This window comes from Salvelinus namaycush, unplaced genomic scaffold, assembly GCF_016432855.1.
Source record: "Salvelinus namaycush isolate Seneca unplaced genomic scaffold, SaNama_1.0 Scaffold2591, whole genome shotgun sequence".
In the NCBI taxonomy this organism is placed as follows: Eukaryota; Metazoa; Chordata; class Actinopteri; order Salmoniformes; family Salmonidae; genus Salvelinus; species Salvelinus namaycush.
Window position 1 is genome coordinate 16,152 of NW_024059443.1, and position 8,849 is coordinate 25,000.

Below are 8,849 nucleotides of genomic sequence, written 5' to 3' on the forward strand. Positions count from 1 at the left end.
TAGCGCATTTTGGACCAATTCTAGACATACACCACTTTCCTTTACTAATGGCATTGCAACTTGGAATAGTTTCACCAAGACAAACGGCGATATTATATATTTTAAAAAAAGGGTAATATCCACTCAATCCAAATGAGTTTTCTATAGACAGACAACATCTAGGGCGGGTCATGACAGTGAACCGAAGCAGTTGACGTCGCTGAACTTGTTCACAACAGCGTTCGCTCCTGACTGAACACGGCCGCCGGGGATCTGACAAGTGGCTTTGAGGTTTCCTGTTTCTGGACATTAAAAAACGACGTTATTTTCAACAGGAGGTAATATTTTAAAGGTCATTCCAGTTAAAGTACAAGTTAATTTTGAGTGATTAGTTAGATAGCTTGGTGGCAGGAGTTTCTCCGGTTAGACAGCGCTAGCAGGCGGGGTAAAGTTAGGTAACGGTTGCCAGCCGGCGTTGTATCACGTAACGTAGTTACAGCTAGTAGCTAGCTAAAGTGGCGTTTGCAATACCATCTGGTTTAGCTAACGAATGTAAGTAGTTAGTTATAGCTACATTTTCCAACCCAAAATAAACCATATTTCGTCGATAGCGCACAAACTGGTGAAGTTGGCTATCAAGTTAGCATGCCATAGCTAGCAACAGTAACGTTAGCTAGCCACCTCGTAACAGCAGCTCAGGTAGCTTCGACGCGCAACTAACGTTAGCCGTTTTAAATTACCATTTTATATTAGCTAACAATTTAGACTTGAACTTTTAATGTTACCGATGGCTATTTGTTACAGATGGCGGGAGTCAAAATTGTTAATATAAATGGTCATTTAAATGGAAAAATGAAGGACGAAGCTACCGCTCAGGTAATTTTCCATGAACTCGGCAGTGGGTTGGGTTGGTTGGTGAGGAGAGCAGTTAGCTAAATTAGATTTGTCTTCATGCTAACTAGCTAGGATTAGCACTCTGTGTCAACAGGCTCGACCTGTTTTAATTTAAACGACAGATGGTTGTTGACAGTGCTTAATTTGTGAGTTGGGAGGTGCCGGAACACCCAGTGAGAGCTAGAGCGGGGTGCTCTGAGGTGAGGTTACCGGAACGCGTGAAGAAGAGAAAGGTGACAAACAACGTAGCTGCGCAGAGTAAACCGCCAAGTGGCTTACTATCTATGGTGGTGAAATGGACAGCGCTCTCCAAGGTGCTGATTAATCCATAGCATTTTAGAAGTCACTGCAGAACACCCGCCATACGCATAGCCTATATGCCAACATAGAGGTGGGGTTTACACAAGTCCTAACTTCTGATAGCACATTTTTAAAGCATCAATGTACAGCAACATTTTTAGACGTTACAGCAGAACACCCGGTCATATGCATATACATACTCAACTGTGGTGCTTACAAGACCCGAATGTAATATTATTTAAGACATCGATGTAGCAGTATAACAAATATCCCAATATCGGAATATAATTTAAAATAAATCAATGTAGCTTACAGCTTAACTAGCACAGGGAGACGGAGAGGCTGCTGCCTACCTACAGACTTGAAATCATTGGCCACTTTAATAAATGGAACACTAGTCACTTTAAGATTGTTTACATATCTCACATTACTCATCTCATGTGTACAGTTGAAGTCGGAGGTTTACATACACTTATGTTGGAGTCATTAAAACTCGTTTTTCAACCACTCAACAAATTTCTTGTTAATTAACAAACTATAGTTTTGGCAAGTCGGTTAGGACATCTACTTTGTGCATGACACAAGTAATTTTTCCAAGAATTGTTTACAGACATATTATTTCACTTATAATGTATCACACAATTCCAGTGGGTCAGAAGTTTACATACACTAAGTTGACTGTGCCTTTAAACAGCTTGGAAAATTCCAGAATATGATGTCATGGCTTTAGAAGCTTGTGATAGGCTAATTTACATAATTTGAGTCAATTGGAGGTGTATCTGTGGATGTATTTCAAGGTCTACCTTCAAACTCAGTGCCTCTTTGCTTGACATCATGGGAAAATCAAAACAAATCAGCCAAGACCTTGTAGGCCTTCACAAGTCTAGTTCATCCTTGGGAGCAATTTCCAAACGCCTGAAGGTACCACGTTCATCTGTACAAACAATACACAAGTATAAACACCATGGGACCACGCAGCCGTCTTACCGCTCAGGAAGGAGACGCGTTCTGTCTCCTAGAGATGAACGCGCGTTGGTGCGAAAAGTGCAAATCAATCCCAGAACAACAGCAAAGGACCTTGTGAAGATGCTGGAGGAAACGGGTACGAAAGTATCTATATCCACAGTAAAACGAGTCCTATATCGACATAACCTGAAAGGCCGCTCAGCAAGGAAGAAGCCACTGCTCAAAAACCGCCATAAAAAAGCCAGACTACGGTTTGCAACTGCACATGGGGACAAAGATCGTACTTTTTGGAGAAATATCCTCTGGTCTGATGAAACTAAAAACAACTGTTTGGCCATAATGACCATCGTTATGTTTGGAGGAAAAGGGGGATGCTTGCAAGCCGAAGAACACCATCCCAACTGTGAAGCACGGGGGTGGCAGCATCATGTTGTGGGGGTGCTTTGCTGCAGGAGGGGCTGGTGCATTTCACAAAATAAATGGCATCATGAGGAAGGAAAATTATGTGGAAATATTGAAGCAACATCTCAAGACATGAGTCAGGAAGTTAAAGCTTGGTCTTAAATGGGTCTTCCAAATAGACAATGACCCCAAGCATACTTCCAAAGTTGTGGCAAAATGGCCTAAGGACAACAAAGTCAAGGTATTGGAGTGGCCATCACAAAGCCCTAACCTCAATCCTATAGAAAATGTGTGGGCCGAACTGAAAACGCGTGTGTGAGCAAGGAGGTCTACAAACCTGACTCAGTTACACCAGCTCTGTCAGGAGGAATGGGCCAAAATTCACCCAACTTATTGTGGAAGGCTGCCTGAAACGTTTGACCCAAGTCAAACAATTTAAAGGCAATGCTACCAAATACTAATTGAGTGTATGTGAACTTCTGACCCACTGGGAATGTGATGAAAGAAATAAAAGCTGAAATAAATCATTCTCTCTACTATTATTCTGACATTTCACACTCTTAAAATAAAGTGGTGATCCTAACTGACCGAAGACAGGGAATTGTTACTAGGATTAAATGTCAGGAATTGTGATAAACAGTTTAAATGAATTTGGCTAAGTTGTATGTAAACTTCCGACTTCAACTCTATTCTATACTATTCTACTGTATCTTAGTCTATGCCGCTCTGACATCGCTCGTCCATATATTTATATATTCTTAATTCCATTCCTTTATTTAGATTTGTGTATATTAGGTATTTGTTGTGAAATTGTTAGATACTACTGCACTGTTGGAACTAGAAGCACAAGCATTTTGCTACACCCGCAATAACATCTGCTGAACACGTGTATGTGACAAATACAATTTAATATGAGCAGAATACACACTTGAGAATATATAGGCCTCCTGCCTAATGTGATAGTATGAAACTCCTATTCACATTAACTCCACAGTACAGAACACGTTTTGTAAAGGAAGTATATGTTCATCCTTAGTTTTCAACGACTAGCCTAGGCTATGTGAAGATGTCCCTACGTAAATCAATAGCTGACCACCGTTACCAAGACCTGTGTCAAGATCAGTTACATACCCCACCGGCCCTTCCCATAACCTCTATGTACAAATAAGAGAGCAGGTCTGGAATCAGTGTGTCAGGATAGGATGACTACATAGCAGCACCCACCCGTAGCACGCGCTCCAGCAGGTGTATCTCACTGGTCACCCCCCAAAGCCAATTCTTCCTTTGGCCGCCATTCCTTCCAGTTCTCTGCTGCCATTGACTGGAACGAACTGCAAAAATCACTGAAGCTGGAGACTCATATCTCCCTCACTAGCTTTAAGCATCAGCTGTCAGAGCAGCTCACAGATCACTGCACCTGTACATTGCCCATCTGTAAATAGCCCATCCAACTACCTCATCCCCATACTGTATTTATTTATTTATCTTGCTCCTTTGCACCCCAGTATCTCTACTTGCACACACACACTCATCTTCTGCACATCTACCATTCCAGTGTTTAATTGCTAAATTGTAATTACTTCGCCACCATGGCCTATTTATTGCCTTACCTCCCTTATCCCACCTCATTTGCACTCACTGTATATAGACTTTTTCTACTGTATTTTTGATTGTATGTTTGTTAATTCCATGTGTACCTCTGTTGTATGTGTCGAACTGCTTTGCTTTATCTTGGCCAGGTCACAGTTGTAAATGAGAACTTGTTCTCAACTGGCCTACCTGGTTAAATAAATGTTAAATAATTATAATATATATCTCCACGTTATAGCACTTGGGCCTGTTCCAGTGAATGCATTTCTGGTGAGACTGATGGATTGGTAATTACAGCTTTTCATAAGCTGTGAGGATCGATAATAGCAACATGTAGGCATAGAAACTGGGCCCTGCTACTACTGCTGCTGCTGCTACTGCTACTACTGCTGTGGTAGTTAGCTGACCTGAGGGAAACAGGGAGGTGGACTCTTGGTCGTATTCATTAGTGTTTAACTGTAGCAGAAACATTTTGCAACGGAAAAATAAAATTTGTTTTTTCTCATCTTATTGGACAAGTTGAGGTAGTGAGTGAGTCTTTCCCTGTTTCAGTCTGTTTTCTGCCGTTTTGGTGCCTAGTGAATATGACCGTCAACTCTGGGTCTTGTGGTGGGTCACATGGCCTGTGAGTTGGGCCTGGTCTTAATTTAGCTGTGGCTTGTGATGTACAGGGGGTGTGTTTCGGGAGGCGGTGCCGCCACAACCTATCACCTTCTTCCATGACCAATTTGGACAGGGGGTGTGTTTCGGGAGGCGGGGCCGCCACAACCTATCACCTTCTTCCATGACCAATTTGGACAGGGGGCTTAGAGTGGCAAATCAAACATTGCCTCATGGGACAGACATTAACCTTGATGAAGTCAGGAACTTGACTCCTGACTCACTTTGTTTACTATCTGGTTCATTGATAACTCCATAGTGGTGTTGAGTGTCTTGTCTCCCTACTGGTCAATCCACGGGGATTTAGTTGTCCTGTGTTCATTCTATGAAATATGTTATTTTTTTATTATTTTTTTTGTAACTGGAAGTGAACTGAAGTGTAAAAACTATTTAGTGAACAACAAGCTCTTTAGAATTGGTCAAATGTTAACTGGTGTTTTTGATAGGTGAAAGTTTGGCCTTATTTCTCAGCTAGGAAGTTTTGATAATATCATGAAGAGCCACCTGTAAAGAGGTTTAACTGACAGAGCTCTGTAAAGCCTTTCCAGTGGGTCGGTCAGGCTCATTAAATATGTAGTGTCACTTGATCATCCCATCTAGATCAATGAATCAGACTCCAGCCATGTGGTTGCCTATTCTCTTTTAACTGCAGTGTAGTATCTCTCCTTCTAGTGCAACATACCAACTCAGTTTAGCCTGCACTCTTTCACTAGACCTTCCTGGACTTGTACGTTGTTTCCATAGCAATAGTGCTGCCAATCAGAGAGAAAAGGTCGGGAACACTACAGTTCATTAGTAGTATGGGGTTAGTTGATGTGAACCCAGGGCATCCAGAGGTCCAGCAGAGGTCAGGTCTTCTGTTGTGCAGCTGTGTCTGAAAGAGAAGTGCAACTCAGCATTTCCTGCCTGCTGAATAAACACTGAGAGGAGGATCACATGCTGATGCCAGGCTGGCATATCATTATCACAGAATGTACCCACCACCCTTTGTGGCCAGGGGTTGGATGTGGACAGGTTGTACCAACCACCCTTTGTGGCCAGGGTTGGATGAGGACAGGTTTTACCAACCACCCTTTGTGGCCAGGGTTGGATGTGGACAGGTTGTACCAACCACCCTTTGTGGCCAGGGTTGGATGTGGACAGGTTGTACCAACCACCCTTTGTGGCCAGGGTTGGATGTGGACAGGTTGTACCAACCACCCTTTGTGGCCAGGGTTGGATGTGGACAGGTTGTACCAACCACCCTTTGTGGCCAGGGTTGGATGTGGACAGGTTGTACCAACCACCCTTTGTGGCCAGGGTTGGATGTGGACAGGCTGTACCCACCACCCTTTGTGGCCAGGGTTGGATGTGGACAGGCTGTACCCACCACCCTTTGTGGCCAGGGTTGGATGTGGACAAGTTGTACCAACCACCCTTTGTGGCCAGGGTTGGATGTGGACAGGCTGTACCCACCACCCTTTGTGGCCAGGGTTGGATGTGGACAAGTTGTACCAACCACCCTTTGTGGCCAGGGGTTGGATGTGGACAGGTTGTACCAACCACCCTTTGTGGCCAGGGTTGGATGAGGACAGGTTTTACCAACCACCCTTTGTGGCCAGGGTTGGATGTGGACAGGTTGTACCAACCACCCTTTGTGGCCAGGGTTGGATGTGGACAGGTTGTACCAACCACCCTTTGTGGCCAGGGTTGGATGTGGACAGGTTGTACCAACCACCCTTTGTGGCCAGGGTTGGATGTGGACAGGTTGTACCAACCACCCTTTGTGGCCAGGGTTGGATGTGGACAGGCTGTACCCACCACCCTTTGTGGCCAGGGTTGGATGTGGACAAGTTGTACCAACCACCCTTTGTGGCCAGGGTTGGATGTGGACAGGTTGTACCAACCACCCTTTGTGGCCAGGGTTGGATGTGGACAGGTTTTACCAACCACCCTTTGTGGCCAGGGTTGCACCACCCTTTGTGGCCAGGGTTGGATGTGGACAGGTTGTACCAACCACCCTTTGTGGCCAGGGTTGGATGTGGACAGGTTGTACCAACCACCCTTTGTGGCCAGGGTTGGATGTGGACAGGTTGTACCAACCACCCTTTGTGGCCAGGGTTGGATGTGGACAGGCTGTACCCACCACCCTTTGTGGCCAGGGTTGGATGTGGACAGGTTGTACCAACCACCCTTTGTGGCCAGGGTTGGATGTGGACAGGTTGTACCAACCACCCTTTGTGGCCAGGGTTGGATGTGGACAGGTTGTACTAACAACCCTTTGTGGCCAGGGTTGGATGAGGACAGGTTGTACCAACCACCCTTTGTGGCCAGGGTTGGATGTGGACAGGTTGTACCAACCACCCTTTGTGGCCAGGGTTGGATGTGGACAGGTTGTACCAAGCACCCTTTGTGGCCAGGGTTGGATGTGGACAGGTTGTACCAAGCACCCTTTGTGGCCAGGGTTGGATGAGGACAGGTTGTACCAACCACCCTTTGTGGCCAGGGTTGGATGTGGACAGGTTGTACCAACCACCCTTTGTGGCCAGGGTTGGATGTGGACAGGTTGTACCAACCACCCTTTGTGGCCAGGGTTGGATGTGGACAGGTTGTACCAACCACCCTTTGTGGCCAGGGTTGGATGTGGACAGGTTGTACCAACCACCCTTTGTGGCCAGGGTTGGATGAGGACAGGTTTTACCAACCACCCTTTGTGGCCAGGGTTGCACCACCCTTTGTGGCCAGGGTTGGATGAGGACAGGTTTTACCAACCACCCTTTGTGGCCAGGGTTGCACCACCCTTTGTGGCCAGGGTTGGATGTGGACAGGTTGTACCAACCACCCTTTGTGGCCAGGGTTGGATGTGGACAGGTTGTACCAACCACCCTTTGTGGCCAGGGTTGGATGTGGACAGGTTGTACCAACCACCCTTTGTGGCCAGGAATGGATGAGGACAGGCTGTACCCACCACCCTTTGTGGCCAGGGTTGGGTGAGGACAGGCTGTACCCACCACCCTTTGTGGCCAGGGTTGGATGAGGACAGTGGGGTGAGTCTCACGGTGTCTTCCTTTCAGCAGTGGGTTGGGTCTCACGGTGACTTCCTTTCAGCAGTGGGTTGGGTCTCACGGTGACTTCCTTTCAGCAGTGGGTTGGGTCTCACGGTGCCTCCCCTTCAGCAGTGGGTTGGGTCTCACGGTGCCTCCCCTTCAGCAGTGGGTTGGGTCTCACGGTGTCTCCCCTTCAGCAGTGGGTTGGGTCTCACGGTGTCTCCCCTTCAGCAGTGGGTTGGGTCTCACTGTGACTTCCTTTCAGCAGTGGGTTGGGTCTCACGGTGTCTCCCCTTCAGCAGTGGGTTGGGTCTCACGGTGCCTCCCCTTCAGCAGTGGGTTGGGTCTCACGGTGCCTCCCCTTCAGCAGTGGGTTGGGTCTCACGGTGTCTCCCCTTCAGCAGTGGGTTGGGTCTCACGGTGTCTCCCCTTCAGCAGTGGGTTGGGTCTCACTGTGACTTCCTTTCAGCAGTGGGTTGGGTCTCACGGTGTCTCCCCTTCAGCAGTGGGTTGGGTCTCACGGTGTCTCCCCTTCAGCAGTGGGTTGGGTCTCAGGGTGTCTCCCCTTCAGCAGTGGGTTGGGTCTCACGGTGTCTCCCCTTCAGCAGTGGGTTGGGTCTCACGGTGTCTCCCCTTCAGCAGTGGGTTGGGTCTCCTGGTGCCTTCCTTTCAGCAGTGGACCCGTACTGCCAGTCTAGCTCAATTCCAACTCGACAAAGAGATCCTTATTATTCTCTATGTTAGGTCAGGGTGTGACTCGGGTGGGAAAGTCTGTTTTCTATTTCTTTGTTTTTGGCCGAGTGTGGTTCCCAATCAGAGGCAGCTGTCTATCGTTGTCTCTGATTGGGGATCATATATAAGTTGTCATTTTCCTTTTGGGTTTTGTGGGGATCTTGTTTTCTGTTTAGTGTCTGTGCCTGACAGAACTATTCACTTTAGTTTTTTTGTCTTAAATAAAAAGACGTTGTACGCCGACCACGCTGCGCCTTGGTCCTCTCTTCATTCTACAAACGAGAGCCGTTACACCCTCTG

At 46.8% G+C, this 8,849-nt stretch overlaps 1 protein-coding gene across 1 annotated transcript in view; it reads left to right on the forward strand.

Annotated features, from left to right (window-relative positions):
- The window catches only part of LOC120039166 (ornithine aminotransferase, mitochondrial-like), a gene marked incomplete at its 3' end in the record, with an annotated part of 17,742 nt that continues 8,893 nt past the window's right edge, over positions 1-8,849 (forward strand). The window contains exon 1 of the mRNA XM_038984688.1: positions 1-317. The remainder of the gene's footprint in view (positions 318-8,849) is intronic.